The following is a 20,550-nucleotide window of genomic DNA, read 5'->3' on the forward strand; positions in this document are numbered from 1 at the left end:
CAATAAGTACCTTTGTGAAGATGAGGTGAAAAGGTATCCTCAGACCAAGCTAGTCGGCCCTACTTGGAAGAAAATGTCACCAATTTTTTATTAAAACATTTTTTAAATGACCCTTGGTTTGACCAGCTGAAATGTATAAAAGACTGGGGCTGGATCCAGCATGTTGCTGGGAGCTCCTGATGCTAATAGTAGTAAAAGCTGCTCAGCATCTTGCAGGTTCAAGTCCTGTATCCCCAAACCTGTGCAGGGACTAATTAACATCTACTTGAAATCTGTTCCCCAAGCATAGTCCCACTGATCAATGAGGACCCAAATGCTAATTGGAACTAACCATGGTGGTGACTTATCAGGGACACTCCATTTCTACCTGCCACAACACTCCCCAGGCAGGCCAAGGCCAGGAGGCAGTGTCAGCAGAGAAAAATGTGCTACATGAAAAATGTTTTATATGAAGCTAATACAATGGAGGACTCTAATCAGTTATTTAAGCATGTGTGTCAGCGATCATTACAGGGTCTGTAGTGTTGCATGTAACTTACAGATTATTATCTTTGAACTACTGCTCTCCTCTCTTCAAGTAACTTTTTTTTTAAAAAAGAGCTTTTTATAAAATAGATTGGTATATTTCACTTACACTCCAACCCCATTGTCTGTGTATACAGTGAATGGTTGTTTCCTAGTATTTGCGCACGCACATGCGCGTGCGCACACACACACACACTTTAAGGATTGTTTAGAAATACCATACTAGGAAACCACCAGTCACTATATACAGACAATGGGCTTGGAGTTTAAGTGAAAAATCTGCATAATGCTAAATAAAAACCTGAATGCAAATAACAGGGGTCTGTACCCAGGTAAGTGACAGGGGTCCGGATAGTCCTAGGATCAAGGGAGTGGTGCAAGCAGCCATAGGAGGCCTTAAATGCCTCTACACTAGTGCTTGTAGTATGGGGAACAAGCAGGAGGAACTTGCCCTCCTGCTAACTTGCACAAACCTGGACATAATAGGGCTCACTGAACCTGGTGGGATTAAGCCCATGATTGGGCAGTCAACATTAAGGGCTACAGACTGTACAGGCGGGATAGAGCACCACACCCCGCCTTTCCTCCCCGTTCTATGTCAAAGAGCAATACACATTCTCAACAAACAGCGCTGGGCCAGAGGAGGGGCAGGCTGAAGTGCTCTGGGTAAGAATACAAGGGGGTCGGGGGGAAAGGGACTTAACAGACCACACAACCAGGGAGAAGAGCTGCACTGGGAGTTCTCGGGCCAGCTTGTGGAGGCAGTTAAGTTGAGGGATGTGGTTGTCATGGGTGATCTGACATCTGCTGGGAGGAGCAGTCAGCCAGGTCTGACCGCTCACATAGGTTCCTAGTCGAGATACAGGATCTCCACCTAACCCAGGAGGTACACAGTCCAATCAGGGGAAATGCCTTGCTGGACCTGGTCCTGGCCACGGACCTGGTGAGGGGGCTTCGGGTTCTCGACCACCTGGGCGATAGCGATTATCGTCTACTGGAATTTACTATCCAGCAAAGGGTGTTAAGGGCCTGCAGCAGGGCAGTAGCCCTTGACTTCAGGAGGGCCGATTTTCAATGAGATAAGGAGATTAGTAGGAGAGATATTGAGGTCCTGGAGGGTAGGGGAGTTGGGAGTTCAAGATGAATGGTTGTTCCTTAAGGAGATGATCCTCTGTGCCCAAAGGGTGACAGTCCCAACATGACTCAAAGGGGGCAAGAGCACTCAAAAGCCCCCATGGCTCACCAAAGGCATTCAGTAACATCTGAAAGCTAAAAAGGAGGCGTGCAGCTGGTGGAAGGGAGGGGCTATCACCAAGGAGGATTATACCTCCATTGCTTGAGACTGTAGGGCAGTTGTTAGGAAGGCTAAGGCGGAGACAGAACTAGGACTAGTGACCAGGATCAAAGATAACAAGAAGTCCTTTTTTAAATACATAGGGAGTAAAAAGAAGGCATCGGGTAATGTGGGGCCCCTGCAGGATATGCTTGGCAATCCGGTAGTTGCACCAGGTGAAAAAGTTGACCTCTTTAACAAATTCTTTGCCTCCATTTTTCTAAGCAGGGACCGGGACACCCCCCCCCTCAGGATTCTGGACAGACTCAGGAGAGGTACCGCCAGGCCTAGGGTCAGAAAAGACCAAGTTAGGGAACTTCTGGTGGGGTTGGACGTGTTTAAATAAGCAGGTCCAGATGCTCTCCACCCTAGGGTGCTGAGGGAATTGGCAGGGGTCATTGCGGGGCCCTGGCACAGCTTTACAAGCACTCGTGGTGCTCTGGCCAGGTGCCAGAGGACTGGAAAAAGGCCAATGTGGTTCCCATTTTCAAAAAAAGGAGGAAGGAGGACCCAGGTAACTATAGGCCCATTAGTCTTACCTTGGTCCTGGGAAGCTCTTTGAGAAAATTATCCAGGAGCACATCTGTGAGGGACCAGCAGGGAGGATGATGCTCAGGGGCAACCAACATGGGTTCATTGAGAGCAGGTCCTGTCAGACCAACCTGATTGCCTTTTACGATCAAGTCACAAAAACCTTGGATGCAGGTGTCGTGGTGGACGTAGTCTTTCTGAACTTCAGGAAGGTCTTTGACACTGTCTCTCACCCCATTCTCATTAAAAAGCTAGGCAACTGTGGCACTGATGCCTACACAGTCAGATGGGTTGTAAATTGGCTAGAGGGCCACACCCAGAGAGTGGTGGTGGATGGCTCATTTTCAGCCTGGAGGGATGTGGGCAGTGGAGTCCCCCAGGGCTTGGTCCTCGGGCCCATGCTGTTCAACATCTTTATCAGCAACTTGGACGAGGGGGGGAAAAGCACCTTGTTCAAATTCATGGATGACATGGGCATGCTAGAAGGGAGGGACAGGCTACAACTAGATCTGGAGGTTACAGGGGTGGGCGGATGAGAATAGGATGAATGGGATTCAATACTGACAAGTGCAGGGTACTGCACCTGGGGAGGAAGAACCAGCAGCATACTTACAGGCTGGGGAACTCCCTTCTCATCAGCACAGAGGCAGAAAGGGATCTTGGAGTCATCATGGATTCCAAGATGAACGTGGAACGCCAATGTGAGGACGCAGTCAGTAGGGCCAACTGCACCTTGTCATGCATCCACAGATGCATCATGATTAGGTCCAAGGTGATCCTCCCCTTCTATGCGACCTTAGTCAGGCCGCAGCTGGAGTCCTGCGTCCAGTTCTGGGTGCTGCAGTTCAGGAGGGATGTGGACAGCATGGAAAGGGTCCAGAGGAGGGCCACTTGCATGATCGGGGGGCAGCAAGGCAGACCCTATGAGGAGAGGCTACGGGACCTGAACCTGTTTGGCCTTCACAAGAGAAGGCTGAGGGGATCTGGTAGCCATCTATAAACTTACCGGAGGGACCAGCAGGCAGTGGGAGAGTTCGTGTTCCCCCAAGCACTACCCAGAGTAACAAGGAATAACAGTCATAAGTTGATTGAGAGTAGGTTCAGGCTAGACATCAGGAAGTACTACTTCATAGTCAGGGTGGCTAAGATCTGTAACCAATTGCCAAGGGAAGTGGTGCTCACTCCTACCTTGGGGGGTCTTCAAAAGGAGGCTAGATAGACACCTTGCCAGGGTCGTTTGACCCTGCTACTCTTTCCTACCCATAGCAGGGGGTTGGACTTGATGATCTGCCAAGGTCCCTTCTGACCCTACCTACTATGAAACTATGAAGCATGAGGGATAAAGGTTTACTGGTGGGTTATCTTGATTTTCTGTTACTAAACAGAGGTAAATTTACTTTGCTGTTATGGCTATGGTTTCTACTGCAAGGTGCCTCCAACTCTTGGAGGGAAACAAGTGTTTAGGGGAGAGGGCAGAAAAAGTGGGAATAATATGCAAGAACAGAGCCCACCCTGCTACCCTTCCTCTGACACTGTTGTGAACCCAGGACATGTAGGAAAATAAGGATCAGGTTCCTTGTTACTAAATTCAGGGCAACCTTAAAAGTCCTGAGATAGAGCAGGACTGATTCTCCTTCTCCATGTTTGGGGGCTTAATGCATTTGTGGAAAGTGCACCTTGTAGGTGAGGAGCTCTAGGTTCCAGTTGTAGCTAATTTGCTCCAGAAGTGGTGAAAATGCTTTGTGGGAAAACCCACAGGAGAAGACAAGAATTTCCTGACATTCATCTCTCAGTGCTTCCTGGAAATCATCCCCTTAATGGGGAGGGGAGGGCTCAGTGGGGAGCCATGTGAGCAGACTGTAGTGGTTTACTCTGGGCTTAGTTTTGCTTTGTGTATGGCTTGTTCCACTTATTACTTTAAGTAGTTTTCTCATGTTAACATTTGAGGACCCCCTCCAGCATTCACAACATACCCCAAGCTCCTTCTGACGCCAGCCCAGCATGGCTGCGCATTGCAACTCCCTCTACTGGGAGTTACAGCTGCAGAGGGTGGAGCGAGAACTGGTTTTGACAGCACTAATTTTCATGGCTTTTTGCCAGGGAATTTTGTGGTGAGCCCCAGTGGACCAGGCCCCGAAGTGCAGTTGCTGATATGGCCCACTTTATGGGTGAGGCCTACCCCTGCAAGACAGATTGAGAGGCTGAGGATAGGGAAGAGCAGGCAATAGACCTCTACTCAGCAGTGTGAGAAAATCCAGCCCAGTTTGCATGTGCTTTTGGTGCATCTGCCAGTGCAGATGTCTGAAAGCAAGGCCCTGTCTTTCATGCCTTTGTGTGCAATCTTCAGCTGCTGGGACTGCTGATGGAGTGAGGGAATTAGGTTGGAAGAATCTGGCCTTATAAGAGATGAGTGATATTTAGCATTATACATAATCTAATCCCCTGTAAGTAAATAGCTACTGAGACGCTGAGAGGCATGTCATGCCAGCAGGACATCACTGTTGAGCACAGTTCCCTTTAAATCTGGCTTTATTGGCACAAAATTGGAGCTTATGTACATATCATGTGAGCATCACACAATGGAAATTATTCTTTGTCACTGCACAGCATTGCAAGCCCTGCAGGGAGCTTCTCCTGCAGCTGTATCATGTGCAAGTTTAACCTGCTTGGGGTAGGATTAATTTGGGCAGTTTGCTTTTTGACAGTGTTTCTTCTTGCATCCCTGTGCTTTATCCCCAGTGAGAGAGATTTCCTCTGGGATGTCTGATCTATCCAGAAAGCAGGCATTGCAGCGCTGGGACGAGGCATTGGGAATTACATTGTTTTGAGCATGTTAGTAAATATGTTACATACCAAGACTCTTCAGTTATTAAAATGCCCACTGGGCCTTTTCCAAGTAAATCTATAGAAATCTGCAGCGACTAATAAAAAGCCAGTTTCTTTTCAAAGGCTACTTGCTCAGGGGCAGATTCTCAAGTGATCGGCACCCAGAGAACTGAGCTCTTTTGAAAATGTGGTGACTTGTTTTGATGCCCAAATGGAAATGGAGCTATTTTTTGTAACACAGACTTCTAGGAGATGGCAGAGATTCCTGTGCTGACAGTACAAATACAAACTTGGAGTTTCAAAACCCAGAGTGCATGATCTTCCTCAGACAGGAATGCTACTCAGACTACAGCCGTGGCTACAATTGCGATAATTACACCCAACTTGGAAAAGTATATTTCATTTCCGATTTTTGCTGGATGTTCTGTTTTGTTGTGACAAGTTAAAGCCAATTGGTCAGTTTGGCTTTGCTTTCTGCTGGTGAGTGAATATGGTGCCACGATGTTGCAGCTTGAACCTTCCAGAGGATACAGGAGCATTTAAGTCTCCATCCCTTGGTCTCTTCCACCCACCCCATGTCCCAGGGATTTCTTTGGAAAGTTTTAGAAGATGTGTTGGGTCAGGCCCTCTGCTGCAAGACTACTTCTTTTCACCAGGGTGCCAGCAAGTTCTGACTGTATGACTGTAGGTCCAGAGCAAGGCTCTTTCTCTTCCCTGCTTTTGGGGGGGGAGGGGGGGGGGTTGGCAAAAGTGCATCTGTGCGTACCAGTTTGCATCAGTGAGTTTGACTCCTAGACTAGCATCAGCTGACATTTATCAAATTGCCCCACAAATTCTTTACTTGGCAGGCAAATGTATTGATTACATGATATTCTGCCAAAATGTGTCCAAAGTATGCACCTACAAGCATTAACTGATAGCTCTGGATTTGGCTACCTGGGTATGAATTTAAAACAAGAGCAAAGAAATTTAAGTTTTCTCTTAAATCAAAAGCAATAGAAAAGGTAAGCTATAAAGTAATAGCCTGAGTCTTGTCTTAATGATTTGGAGCCATGGTGGGGAAGGAGTTAACAAATGTAAAATATTCTCCTTGACAACTGAGATCCACTAACCTTGAACCAACAACCTATATATTCCACATGACAATCTTGCATCCCAGTCAGCTGAAAGCTCTGTTTGCTTAGTTTTGTTTTTCCTAAGCACCATGCTCGCATTGACAGGAACTTAAAATGTGTGAGAGAGAGTGAATTAATTTATGCAAATGACTGATCTGCAAGAGTGCTTAAAAACAAAAATCATTTGTGGGGCCATGTTATGTCTGTGAGCCATATAGATGAAGAGACTGAAACTTCTGATTCCCACAGCAACAATAAATTGCCCCTTGAGAGGTGAAGGGTGACATAGTCCAGTGGATAGAACACTGGATTAGGATGTGAACACATGGCCTCTCTGCCCCCTTTGCCACTGGCCTACTGAATGACCTTGGGTATGTCACTTCACCCTGTGTGCCTCATTTCCCCACCAATAAAATGGCAATAGTGATCCTGGCCTCTTTTGTGAAATAATTTGAGGTCTGCTGATGCACTGTACTATGTAGGAGCTATAAGTTATTTTTCTATTGCTTTGCCCTTCAAGGAGCTGGTTAGGATCTGTTTAATAATTCTGTAATCCTGCCACTGTCAGTTACTTCCTCATGTCATTCTGAGCCAGACTTCTTTTTAAAAGAGATTAATATTTTGGGGGACTGTTGCCCTTTGAGTTTTTAAAAAAAAAAGTTTAAAAAACATGTCATGTACTTAGAAAAATGATGTCACTTCCCCGAGCTCCTGTGGAAGGTGAGTTTGGGTTAATGTTCTAACTGGATAGCATTCCCCCTACCCCATGTGCCCTGGGATAAGCAAGGAGCCTGGTCTACTGCAATCTGCATGCATGAGCTGCTAATTCCACTTGCTAATTCCACAGCTTCTTTCCTATGTGAGTCCCATCAGCAATAAACTATAAATGAGTCAGGAGACCCAGTAACAAAACAGTTGTCCCCTCATCTGGTTACAAGACCTTTAAAAGTTGCAGTATAGACAGGACCTGGTGATGTCCTGGTAACTGATCCAAAATCTTGGGTGAGCCCAGGTTTTAACCTGAGTGTGGGCTTGTGGGTAGGCTCTGTCTGTCCTGTGTTGTTATAAAATTCCCCTGATGCACTTGTGCACTGCAGGTCCTCGTTCTTAGCAAGGAATTCCAAGTTGCAAATAAAGCAATTGCTAACATTATCTGAACACAAGTAACCCTGGCTTTGTGAGGTGCTGAGTGACTTGTTCCTGCTACCATCAGTGGGAGAATGGGATGCTCCTTTAAGACACTTGAAGAAACAGGAACTGCAAGCTGTGATGATTTGGGGAATCTGGCTATGCTCCCTGCGAGTGTGTGTGTGTGTGTGTGGGGGGGGGGAACGGACAGACGGATGGACATTTTTTTTCTTTTTAAGACTTTTAAACCTCTATAATAAATGTATTAAAAACAAAATGTAGAAGTGCGAAAGCGCCTGTTTCTCCCAGGAGCTGAGCGTGAAACACTTCTCAATAATTAAAACATTTGTGTTGCCAGATATTGAACCACCCTCCTCTCAATGACCATCATGGGGTTAGACATTTAGGACTAGCTGTCCATCCAACATCTTGCAGAGTGCCCTCTCAATGGCCTAGTCCATATTTTGTTTCAAGGTGAAGCATCCAAACTCAAAGGTGATGTGTGCCTGATCAAGAAGTGAAAGAGTTGGAGCTGGCCTCTGCAAGCTGGTTTCCCTGGTTTTTCAGGGTCACCATCTTGGTTTGACATGCTCCCTTCAGCCACTCGGTACAGGATAAAGAAAGTGTATATGGTCTTGGAGAGATCTAAGTCCAGCACACCAAAGAGGGCACTGAGGACAGCAAAGAGTGGCTATAGTTGGGGGCAGATAATAGTCTTTCATTTCCTCATCACAGAAGGGGCAGGCCAATGGCTGACAAAGGTGCCTGTGGCCAGGGTTCCCTGCAGCAGACAGCACTGGAACTTGCCAGTTCTCTTGGTGCTGTGTAGCTTGTACAGGGTGCACCAGTCTAGGATGGCTTCCTCTAGTGTTACTGGCATTAGGTACTACCCCCTGGTCATGTTGGAGTAGGCAGTGAGGACACAGTATGATGCACTTTGGCTGTCCACATGTACAGTGCCTTCCAGACAGGATCCCAAAACAGATGCTGCTGCTGTCCTCACTGGGCACAGCAGGCGGAACAGCAGGGTACTGGCCTGGCCAGAGAAACAGACTGCAATGATTGGAGGAGAGGGATGAGGTGAGGGACTGTTCATACATCTGCTTATTGCAGAGGTAGATCAGCTTTATGGTGTGTGACCAGACTAGTGAAGTGATGAGGCCTCTGAAAGTGAGGCATGCTGCCTCTTCTGCAAGGCTAGGTTATGGACCAGGGGCTCCTGCAGCAGCTCTGGAAATTGCAGGCACCTGCCCTAGGATCTCAGTTGGAAGGAGGCCTATCAGGCCCAGGCTATGTTGGGTAAAAGGGTGGCAGGGCATCCCAGTTCAGGCAATCAGGGTCCAGGAGGAAAAGGTCCAGACCAAGGTTGAAGTTCCACACCTGACACAAGAAAGTGATGGCCAGCCATTGACATGGAAAGGGTTCATCAGCAAAAAGCTTTCCCAAAAAGCCTTGCAAATGGAAAACAGCCATATTCTTTGCTGGGTGGAGCAGAGCCTGCCTGTTGTGGTGGTGGGCAAGTAGAGGACAGCCAGCTGGAGCCAGTGGTGCCCATTCCGGAAGTCCCTGAGGAGCTTCTGGAGCATTTCAAGCAGGATCATTGATGAGTCCAGGGTAGAGAGAGAAAATTGAAAAGCTTTCCATGTGGAGTATGGAGTTTACTTGCTCTGTTTGTCATCTTTTGCCTCCATGGTGAAATAAAGCGTATGTGAGGTAATAAGAGAAATGACTGTATCTGCCAGAGGGCTAACAAACTAGGGTCACTAAACTTTTTGGTTATCCATTCAGTGGACAAGGAGAACATATCGCCATGTGCCCTCCCATGGCGACTTTTGGAAGTACTAAATGACAGCGCACTAACAGCTGTAACTGCGCCAACCCAGCGGTGCATGGTTATTTTTATACGCTTTGTCACAGTAATGATGCACTATAACAAGGTAGCTTATCGCTACAGTGATGTAGCATCAGCATCATGGTTTGTGCCACCGACAATATGTCACCATAGTGCATCACTACAGCAACATAGCTTCACATGGAGACACACTCAGAGAGAGATATTATTCGGGACCAAGCAGCTATTCAAGTCTGAACTCCAAAAGGAAGGGATCTGGGTGTTCTGTTTGCTGTGGGAAAACATGGATTTTTCTCCTTTAACAGAGAAAAATGCAGATTTTTCTCTCTGTTAAAGGAGAAAAACACGGGAAATAGTGGATTGCCCCTTGCAGGCTGGCAGTATTCCACTAAGTCTCTTGACAAAGCAGGACTCTACACTGAAAAGCAGACCTAGGGTTAGGCTCTCAGGCTGGCTGGTGAGCACTTACACTGTAGAGCCATGCAGTTACAGGTAAAGGAGACAAAAACAGCTCTGGCAAGAGAAGGGCATGCTTTCTTTTTCAACTTCTGGACCAGCTGAAGGAGGAGGAAACTGGATGCACAGGAGAGAGCAAGAGTCACAGTGCGAGAGCGAGTGTGATCTGAGGAGAAACTGTGTTCAGGAAGGGCAGTTCTGAACTCCTGCGACTTGGACTCTGACCTAAGTCCAAAGAACTCTCGAAGCTGGTAAGGAAACTGAGGAAGGAAAGTGTGTCCTGGTGTGTTATGGTTTTATCCTGAAATGTATATTTCTTGTGCTATTGAAGTAGAGAGTTACTGTTTTTAGGACTTCTTGCAAAATGGCATGCCTGTCTGCTGCCACTGTCCTCTGACCCTGAAGAGATGAACTGCATGATCAAGTGCACAAAGCCTGGAGCTTGGGCAAAAGTGTGCTTAAGCTACAGAGTCTTAGTGGGGTCCAGCACTCATCCTTAGTGCCTAAGCTTAGTAGCTGGGTTGTGAGGTTCTGTTTCTCTGCAAAGTGAGAGGCTGAGCACCTATACCCTGAGAGCATGTCAGAGGGATTGAGGAGAGACAGAGCTGCAGCCTATTCCAACCAAGGAAAGCTTAATAGGTTTAACATGGTGTGACCTAAAAACTGGTAACTGTCCAGTAGGTGAGATATACTTGCATCACAGCTCAGGTCCAAGTAAACATGAGGTGGATTTGGGATTAGAAAACTGAGACTTCCCAGCTAATGCAAGCTTAATTCTGAGTCCATCCCCACACAAACTAGAAACCATGTTTTAAAACTGGATCCTTTCAAACTACACTAATGGGAATTTTGTATAGTTTTTGATAATGTAATTGATTTACAAAACTCTGTCACCTTGGCCATCACATTGTGCTAACTACTCATGTACAAAACCAGTTATCAAGTACTGTTTTGCTTGAAATGGTATAACCTCACTTGATAATCTCTGTATAAAACAGCTGTAGCTGTATGGTTTGAAAGAATGGTACCCATGTGGATGAGGTTTGTATCTTCTAGAGATGTGTTGATTGAGCAGTGAGGCTGCATTTCCCACATTAAAAACTGATAGTGCTGTCTGTTTCTTGCAGACAAAATAGAAATTCTCTCCAGAACGCGTATGTGGTCTTGTCCTTGCACCTGACCTAAATGTGGCTTCTCTTCTCCTGCCTACTCTGTCATCTTCTGCAATCCTTGTGCTGCTCTTCCTGCTGTTCTGCTACGTGTGCTGACAGCTGTAAAATGAAATTTACAAGAATCATGATCTACGAGCGCTGTGGCGCAGCACTGGAGAGGTCAGGATTCTTGTAAATATCTCTTTACAGCTGTCAGCAGGCAGAGCTGAACGCAGTCAAGTGGTGGGCAGGGTAACTTCCCTGATGAGAGCTGTGGGATCTAGAATACAGTTTGAAAAACCATGAGAATTGTGAATGAATTCTACTAGTAAAAGCTTTACCATGTGGAAAGAAACAGCTGGACCTAAATTGTTACATGGACTTCTTGTGAAGAGAAACAAAAAAATCATAAAATTGTTTCCGTTTATCTGATGGAGGGTTAGAGTCATTTCCTAGGGAAATAACCATTTAATTAAAGGCACGGATTCTGATACTTTTAGGAAGGGCAATGCTATTCCCCATAAAAGCTTAAAAGATCAATGGGATGACTCATCTCAGATGCTCTGAAGTGTGGGTAAGGATATCAGAATCTGGTCCAAAGTTAGACAGTGCTTCTCACAACATGGTCAAGTACTGAAGTACTTAACCAAATCCTGCCTGCTATACTCCTATGTGTCCATGTAGGGTAGGATATTTAAAGTACTTAAGGGATTCAAGACCACAAGTGCCACTGCCAGTGAACAGGATTTGTGCTCCATTGTAGTTATGGCTCTGTATGAGTAAGTAACAAAGAATCTGGTCCTTAATCAGTAACTTCAGCAACCAGCAAGAGCACTCTGTCCCACAGGCACTTGATCTGTCCTTAAAAGTAGCTTTGGAGAGATTCTGAGCTTCCAGTACTGTCATGTTGCCAGCATCCATTTCTAGCTCCTCCGGGATGAACCAGTCTGATTCCTTTCTGTGTTGCTTTAATTTTGCTTGTCTCCACAGTGGCATAAGTTAGACTCTACGTCCTATTTCCATACAGTTACTTAAAAGAATTGGGTAACCCAACAATAGTACAACATACCAAACACCTTTTTATAGCCTTTAGCATCTAAATCAAAACCAGGTGAACAGTATACAAAGTGCAAGCCTGGTTTTCTCAGAGCGAGGTTCTCAAATTATGGTGTATACATCACAGCTGGATCTGGTATACAAAGATTGGTTTAGCAATAAAAAAATAGAATAAAAGCTTATTGTTGGCCTAGGAATTCAAAGCTTGCCTACAGAAAGGACAGAACTGCGAAGGGCTCCCCATGCCCTGAAGCTGTGTCAGGTAAAAGTTGCTTAGGAGCAGAGAGCAGGGAACTCACTAACGGGAAAGAATGAATGCTCCAGGATCCCAACTGGCTGTATAGTCATGTAGCAATATAGATAATGCTGCCTTTGAAGCCCAGACATAATTATAGGGGTGTGGGTGGGGACAACATTGTCTTTGTTCCTCCCTTCCCCACAAAGTTTTGGCTGACTTAGGGAGAGGGATGGGCAGGGAGAGCAGCCAAAGGCCGTGTCGGGCAGCAGTGGCTCTCAAAACTCTTCTTCTTCTGCTGTTGATCAGCTGCTGGACTAAATAACCTGTCTGGGGGAAGGGCAGTCTCCTGCTTCCAGGGAAAGCTGTTTTCCTTGGTCTGCAGGCAGAAGAAGGTTGTAGATAGATCTTCTGGTCAGAGTTTGCTCAACTTCAGGGGATGAAAATGTGAGGGCTCATCATCAGTTGCTGGCCTCCTTTCTGCCTGCCAGCAGTGGGACAGAGACCAGGGGGTACTTGGGAATCTGAGGGACATTGAGAGTGTAATGGAGATTCCTTTATTGACTGTGTTGTTCCAGGCATTTGGGAGCCAGATAATGGGAGTAAAACGTCTGTTCAAGATGCTTCAAAGGAATGGGAACTCTACTAGCGACTGAGAGTTTTGGTTGCCCTTACATCTCCTGTCCCTTTGCTCTTTTATCTGGGGCAGCCACTAGGCCTTGTCCATGGTGCAGAGACCATGCTTGCCTACTGCTGTCCAGGTCTCCCTTTCCTGAGCTCAGGCTCTAGGCAGGCTTGCTGCATCCCAGCAACAGCAATAAGCCAAATTTCCAGCTAGCAAAGGTGGGGGATAGAGAGAACTGATGTCCCTCTCTGTCCGACAGCCAAGCAGGGCTCAGGACTCAGACTGCCTTTCACTATGGTGCTGAGCTGTGGGTTGGAAACACTCCACAAAAGGCAAAGAAGAGGATTGGAGGATTTTGGTAGGGACATTTGAGAGGACTTAAGACAGACGAACAGTAGTGGTGACAAGTTTTGAAGGAGGAAACTGGAGATAACTGGGAGGTTTCAGGAGAGACAAAATTGGTTTGGTTAGGCAGAAAGAGGAGCTTAGGCTGGAATGAAGAGGAAGGAGAAACCAATGCTGGAGAAGGTATTTGGAAAAGGGATTGTGAGGAAAGAATAGAGAGAGAACAGAGAATAGAGAGAGACTGAAATTGGGAAAATAAAAATGGTTGCAAGAGAAGCTTTTCTGGCTCAAGACAATTTCTGCCCCTATTTTCTATCACCTACCAGTGCCATATTCTGGGTTACCTTCTCATGAGATTTGCCCATTCTCAGAACTTTATTCTTCCACCAAATACTCACTGTGGGCCTATGTACTTATTATTTTTAATGTAGTTTACATAAAGTCATGACACAATTGGCTAATGCCTAAATCTAATATTGACAAATAACCATGCAAGGGGAGATCAGCAAGGGGCATGTGAAATGGATGCATATTCCTAAAACTGTGGAAGTTTTGTTGGGGAGCAGGTGTAGCTAAAATGAATGTGTGGATGGGAGGACAGAAAAGCAGAGGTTGTGGCAGTGGTGTAGTCTTTGGCAAAGATGATAGAGGATTATTCTGAGGTAGGAATCTAACTGATCACAGGTATATGTATAATGACAAAGAATCTGATGGTGAGGTTTAGGTTTTTTTGCCATACACAATATACATTCTATGAATGCTTTAGTATCTGTTCTGCTCCCATTCCTGTACAGGTCACGCTGATGACTTAATCATCTCAAATTCCTCTGTTGCCCTCTCTCTCATCCTCCAATTCCTCAAATTAAACTTTGCGCTCATTCACCACTCACCTCTTAAAACTAGGGAACTTTTCTGAATTCTCTCAACAGAATCATTTCTCCTTTGCCCTCATTTACTGATTCTGTACTGACCCTATGCATCCCTGGTGCCCCTAGTCTGTCAGTGTGTACACTTCTGTTCTTCCTCTGCTCTTCTGTACTCTTCTGTTCTCTCAAATGGTAAACTCCATAGCTGAATTTCATTGCAGCAAATAAACCCAAATAAGCTTCTCCTCTCCCAAAACTTAATGCAAAAAGTCATGCTGAAACATGCATGTGTATAAACTCCTCCCTCTATTGCAGATAGTAGAGCCTGAATACATTTGTTTTAATGATATACTATTTTTGATATTTCAAATAGAAACAACAGTGTGTGTGTGTATGTGATGTCTATATTGATAGATATATTACATACACATAGATAGATATCGATATATATGGGAAACAAGACATGACTACACATAACCAGTACCTAAAACCAGTGTCCATGCCAGCATTTTAATTTAAATACATATTTTTCCCCTATATTGGATAGTCACACTGACTCCGTAGTGTTTCTGCAGTTGGTTGCTTTAAGTTCTTTGGAGCCTAATTGTGTGTTCTGTGTTCACCTCATATTCCCATTGAAGACAAAATGGGAGTTCTCATGGAGAAATCTTGCAGGATCGGGCCCTTGTTGATTCTGGTAAGCTTTTCAATCGTGAAATCACAGATAGGAAGCAGTAGCAATAAGCTATGTCCTATAATAACAGAAAAGCTCTGGAAGATTAGAATACCAGTATGAGTCAGTATGTGGGTGTGATCCTCATGTCTGGGTAAATAAAATTTTATATTCTGTCATACTATTGTTATATAATATTAAGTTGTCCGTATAAGTAATATTTTTCCTACATTTATTTGTCTGTGACAAGTTGAGGTATTAACTTGAAATGAAATTTCTTTGCCTCCAAAAAGCTTGACTCTAGATTTCATAGACATCAGGGCTGGAAGGGACCTCAGAAGATCAAGTCCACCCCCCGCCCAAAGGGCAGGAAGTCAGCTGGGGTCATAGGATCCCAGCAAGATAAGCATCCAATTTACTCTGGAAGGTGTTCAATGTAGGTGCTCGAACCACCTCCGATGGCAGGCTGTTCCAGACCTTGGGGACTCGAACAGTAAAGAAATTCTTCCTTATGTCCAGCCTGAAGCGGTCTTGCAGGAGTTTGTGACCGTTCGACCTAGTCATCCCTTGGGGTGCTCTGGTGAACAGACGTTCCTCTAGATACTGGTGGTCACTGCTGATAAACTTATAGTGGCCATCAGATCACCCCTGAGCCTGCGATTTTCTAGGCTAAAGAGCCCCGTGGCTCTCAGCCTGTTGTCGTAAGGTCTGTTTTCCTGACCTCTGATCATGTGTGTTTCTTCTCTGGACTCTCTCAATCTTCTCCACATCCTCTTTGAATTGTGTCAGCACTGAAAACTAAGCTTGGATCCCTGCAAATTAAGTTATGCTCCTTTTGCCTTTTCTATCAGCATGGGTAATCAAGGGGTAAGAGGAGCTTAGCCAATGATTTTGTTGATGTATAAGGCAGAATAGACTGCAGCTCCCTCTGACAAAGCTGTGGCGGCTCTGAAGTGCTAACCACAATAACAATTTGCTGGTTAGTAGAGCCAGGAATTATAGCACCTTCTTCCTCAACAGAGGCACTTTTCTGTTGCCACTTGTTGTGTGTTAGCCAGTAGCACTTAAAATTTAATAAACTGAAGGTGGAAAAAGAATGAGGACAAGATGTTTCTAAAACCAACACTCAGGTATTTGAAATTAATATGTTAAGCCATATTCTGTCATTGCTGTGAGAGATCCTAAAGGTCTGAATGACCTTGAAACAGCATTATTGTCTGACCTTAAACGTCCCAGATCAAGTAAATGAGGGACATAGTCGCATAGGAGAAGCTACCATTACCCATGCTTGAACCACTTCTGAAGGTGAGAATGGGAGGGCTCCCTTCTTAGCTTTTAAGCCCAATATTAACTAGAAATAACTATAACAATATAGGTACTAGGGTGAGACTAAAAAGCCATGTGTGGCCCTTGGGTTTGCACCTTTATAACCTGTATTTTTACCTCATTACCTGTATCTCTTCTAAGCATGCACACACAATCTTACGTTATCACATGCCCAAATACACTGAGAGCTTTTGACTGAATGGGAGCTTTGCTGTTGCATTCTATATTCATCACTTGCACACGCATTCTGTTTTTAATTATGGCAAATTGGCAGCTCTGCTATAGTGAAGTTGAGAGTCACCTACTGTTTAAAGGATGGCAATTTTAAGTGCTCTAATATTCATGTGCTGGCTTGGATTGCATATACATTTGCTGTGTCTAAGGAATAAGCAGGGTACATTATTTGGAATCATTGCAGGGATTTGTTCCCATCTCCCCACCAATCCAGCTGATTACAGAATCACCTAGTTTTGTTTTCCCCCACCTATTTGGCTCTCACCTTCCCCAAACTGCTTTTACTCTCAGGATTTATCTTGAACAGGGCATGTCATCCACTGTCTCCTTGGGGAAGAAATGCTGAAAAGAGTTGTTGAGGCTAAAGTTTGGAATTCTGGGTTGGTACAAGTTAAAAAGGAAGTGCCTAAGGAGGTGCAAGGCATATGTGCAGTAAGACTGGGGCTCTTAGCAGCTAGAGGGCTTGGAGTATGAGGACTGAGAGAATGCAGGGAGGGGTTTTGCCCTTTCTAGCCATTATCCTGACAGCTGTGCTCTGGGGCCAGCACACCCCTAGAAAAAAAGACCCTTAGTAGTATAAGGGATTTTCCAAACACTGGGGCTGTTTGAAAACCCAGTTCATTGGTTACTAAAGCTTTGACAAAGACCCAAGTCTCTAAAACAGTAGCTCATTCCGTTATTCACTAAGGATTAGAGAAATTCTACCCCCGCCCCAAAAAAAGCAAAAACAAAAAACCTAACTCAAACCCCTTTGTTTTCTGGAAGCCTGGAAACCCTCACAGAGTAGAAGCATGAGATGAAGACATTTGAGTACCTTCCCTTTCCATGCTGTGTTTGGAAAGGGAAGTGAAGACATCTGGGTCCTCTCTCTCCTCCCCCACCATTCCTTCCTATGACTGCTTCATGAAGCCAAGAGAGGCTACTCCAGGTCTCCCATTGTCTTCACTCATCCCATGTTGAAGAAGAGTGTCCAGAACTCTCAGTGTATCTTCCTGGAGTTCGGGATCTTCCTTGCCCTTGTCCTGTAGCTGCTTCTGGGGCAAAAATGGAGAGTCAGAGCAGTGCACGATAGGGTGCAAAGGAAAGAAGGGAGTCAGAGCTATGCAGGGGATTGTGGAAGGAGGCTCCTGAGCTCTCCATACCTCACCTCTATTCACCTTTCAAATGTGCTCCTGTAGTGATGAGACCTGGATGGGGCACTGGGAATGAGCACAAGGTGGAGTGCTGAGAACAGGCATGCTGACTGCTTGGCAGTCATGAATTTTAGAGATTTGGGGAGAGTAGTTGGAACAGGCAGGCTTGGTGCGTGGAACAGCATGAAGCACTAAGATCATAGCTGAGAACTGATAAAAGGCATGCCTGGAGCATGCACTGAGCACACGGTATTGAGATTGGGATGAAGAGCTGAAAACCATGCCATAGATTTGTAAGTGCTGAAACTCTTGGGGAAAAGGGATAATGAGAAGGCTTATGAAGATAAAAGGAGCAGTGCATAACATTTCTCTAAACCCAGTGTTATCTGAGACATTAAATACCCCAGAGGAGCACGGGCCTGGTATGTTTCAGCAGAGAAGCACAGGGATCTATGACAGTGTTAACTAATAATAACTAATATGTGACGGGGCTCTCCAGGGCTTAGTGAAAGGTTCAGAAAGGTAATGTCCTGGAAGAAACTTTAAGAACAAAGGGGAAAATATGGGGCCTGAGACAGTTTGGAGCAGCTAAGATGGAGAGATGGTCAGGGAAATGAGCACAAGGGAGAGAATTTGCGTACGCTGAAGCGCAGTGGTGGGAAACACGAGCTGGAGCCACTGGGAAGAATAGGTCAGGTATCCAGGTTGTACCCATATTAGTCTAGAGGCAAAAGCAATCGGGATTCATGATAGAGGTGATATCTTTTAATAGATCAATTAGATTTTTGGAAAAAAACTTCTTTAAATTGCAAACTTTGGGACACAAACACCCATCCTCACGCATAGGAAGGGTGAAACCATTGCATGGTTTCATCATTACTGAAGAGCTGTTAGCAGTAAAGAGACTAACTTGGGCTGTAGCTTACACAGATGCTGAAAAGTTATTTTTAAAGAAGTTAACTGCTCAAGAAGTTCATTAATGCCAAGATAAGGTTGCTTATTAGTTCACTGTACTTTTCAGACCACTGAATTCATCAGGAGGTTTTGCAGCTAATGCTGGAACCCAAGCCTGTGGGCTCAAATATAAACAATTGTCTCCTACCGACAAGGCTACTGCCAGCTGCAAGGAGGAGAGTTAAAGGTTACATTGTGGCAGCAGCATATCCTGTAGCTTTTAATTTCCTAGTTGTCACAGGTCTCAGCATAAGGCCTCAATATGCTGGAAGTGTTCAAGATGCCACTGAAGAATTGTAACTCAGTCATCATTAATGAAATGTTGGGGCAGTTCAGTTTCCTTTGCCTACACTGTATATTATTGATGATGGATAATTATTATATTGTGGGTGTCTGCTCTGCTGGTACTTTCTTCGCTTCATTAGACAGCAGCTTTTTGAGTGTTGGTAATGTGCTCTAAAACTGTCTTAGCATTTGTAGTGTCACAATTCACACATTGGTACTAGATTAGTTGCACATCTGTGATCTTGAGAAAATTCTGGCAAATCTGCATTAGTGAAGTAGCGCTTCCTTTTTTGTACTTAGTTACTTGATAAGATGCTTTAAACATAGCCAAGTGCTTGACATTTTTTTACGTTACAAAACAGTTTCAGCATCTATGTTTACTGTAACTTTTTAGCATATTTGAATGCATTTCTTCTCCCTCTGAATGCCTTTGCTGCCTGCTTCGTATACCTCTTCCTCACCAGCAGACATGCATATGGGCATGTAATTCTTAAAGAAAAAAATTACCTGGCAGCCTTAGAAGGAATCGAAACACAACAGAAAGGCTGCAATTACCACCCCAAACCAAACGTGATGGACTTAAGTTCAGAGCTAATGTTAAGGAATCCAAACACTTGCAGTGCACAAAGGCACCTAAGCCATCTCACCCTGTTTGATAGCCCCGTGATAATTATGATCACTGCATGTTGATGTTTGTGGTTCAAGATGAGAGTGCTCTGTGCATGTCTGCGCAAGATGCTAACTGTGCAATAGCCCAATAATGCTGTGAAGTAGCATCACAGCACTAATGTTGCCAGTACACTAGTGTGCATTATTATTAGGCTACTGCACAGTAGCATCATCAAACAGGTGTCCACTAGGACTATGGTGCAGTAACTTGGTTACGGCGCATTTACTACTTGATTGTACAAGTACTAAACCAAATGTGCAGTAACCACTGGCAGATAAGGTTCTTTGGGTACATTTGATCTTTTATTAGACCCACGCAGACGGTTGGAAAAATTCTTCTTTCAGGTATAAATACCCTTCATCAGGCTGAGGAAGCACCTGCAGTTGGTATAACCCATTAGTCTCCAAGCTTTTTAAGTAGGAGATCGCCTTTGGCATTTAAAAGCACCCCAAGATCTACCATGTGCCACCACCACCCACCTTCCCCCTGCTCAGCAGGTAAGTCTGTGCGGCGGGAAGAGGGGACAGATTGAGAGAATTATTTGGGGGCACGCCTCCCCAGCAGGTAAGTCCCACCTGGCTGGGACTCCACTCAACTTACCCCTGTTCCTGCCTCTGTGGCACTGTCCCGTGGTGACGTGTAGGGGGTACATGGGGTGCACGTGCACCCCCTAACAGGCAGTGCACCCCGCTTAGGTGATGGGCAGGCAGGAGCGCCGGTGCCCCCCTGCGCGTGCCAGCTGGGGCGTGGGAGTGCCGGATGAAGCGCCGGTGCCACGTCCGGGAGCGCCGCGGCCCCGAGTTTGGCCGTGGTGGCCCCAGTGACCCGTGGCACTGTCCGGCACCGCGGGGCCTCGATCCGGTGGGGGGGCGCCCCTGCCCCTTCGCAACGGACTGACCTGCTGGGCCGGGGCGCCCCCCCGCCTCCCATCGACTCCGAGATCTACCGGTGGCTCGAGATCCGCCGGTTGGTGATGACGCGCTCACGCGGAGCGCCCCCTGCCCCCGGGACGGGCCCAGGCGGAGGCTGGGGGGGAGCGGGCTCCCGGCGCTGCGCCCCCGGAGCTGGTCGGTGCGGCGGGTTTGAAGTTCCCGCCCCTGCGCGGCACCGCCCCCGCCGCCGCCCATTGGCCCGCGCCGCCTCATTTGCATTGACGCCAGTAGAGGCTGGAGGTCAGCGCCGGCGGGGGCTGCGATTGGCTCCGGCGCGCCGCTGTCAAACGCCGGGGCAG

The 20,550-nt window shown here is 46.0% G+C and overlaps 1 protein-coding gene across 1 annotated transcript in view; it reads left to right on the forward strand.

Moving 5' to 3' along the window:
- The window catches only part of PDE8A (phosphodiesterase 8A), a 241,158-nt gene that overhangs the window by 23,781 nt on the left and 196,827 nt on the right, over nucleotides 1-20,550 (forward strand). The window lies entirely within an intron of this gene.

This window comes from Crocodylus porosus, unplaced genomic scaffold (assembly GCF_001723895.1).
Source record: "Crocodylus porosus isolate Cpor-Errol unplaced genomic scaffold, CroPor_comp1, whole genome shotgun sequence".
In the NCBI taxonomy this organism is placed as follows: domain Eukaryota; kingdom Metazoa; phylum Chordata; order Crocodylia; family Crocodylidae; genus Crocodylus; species Crocodylus porosus.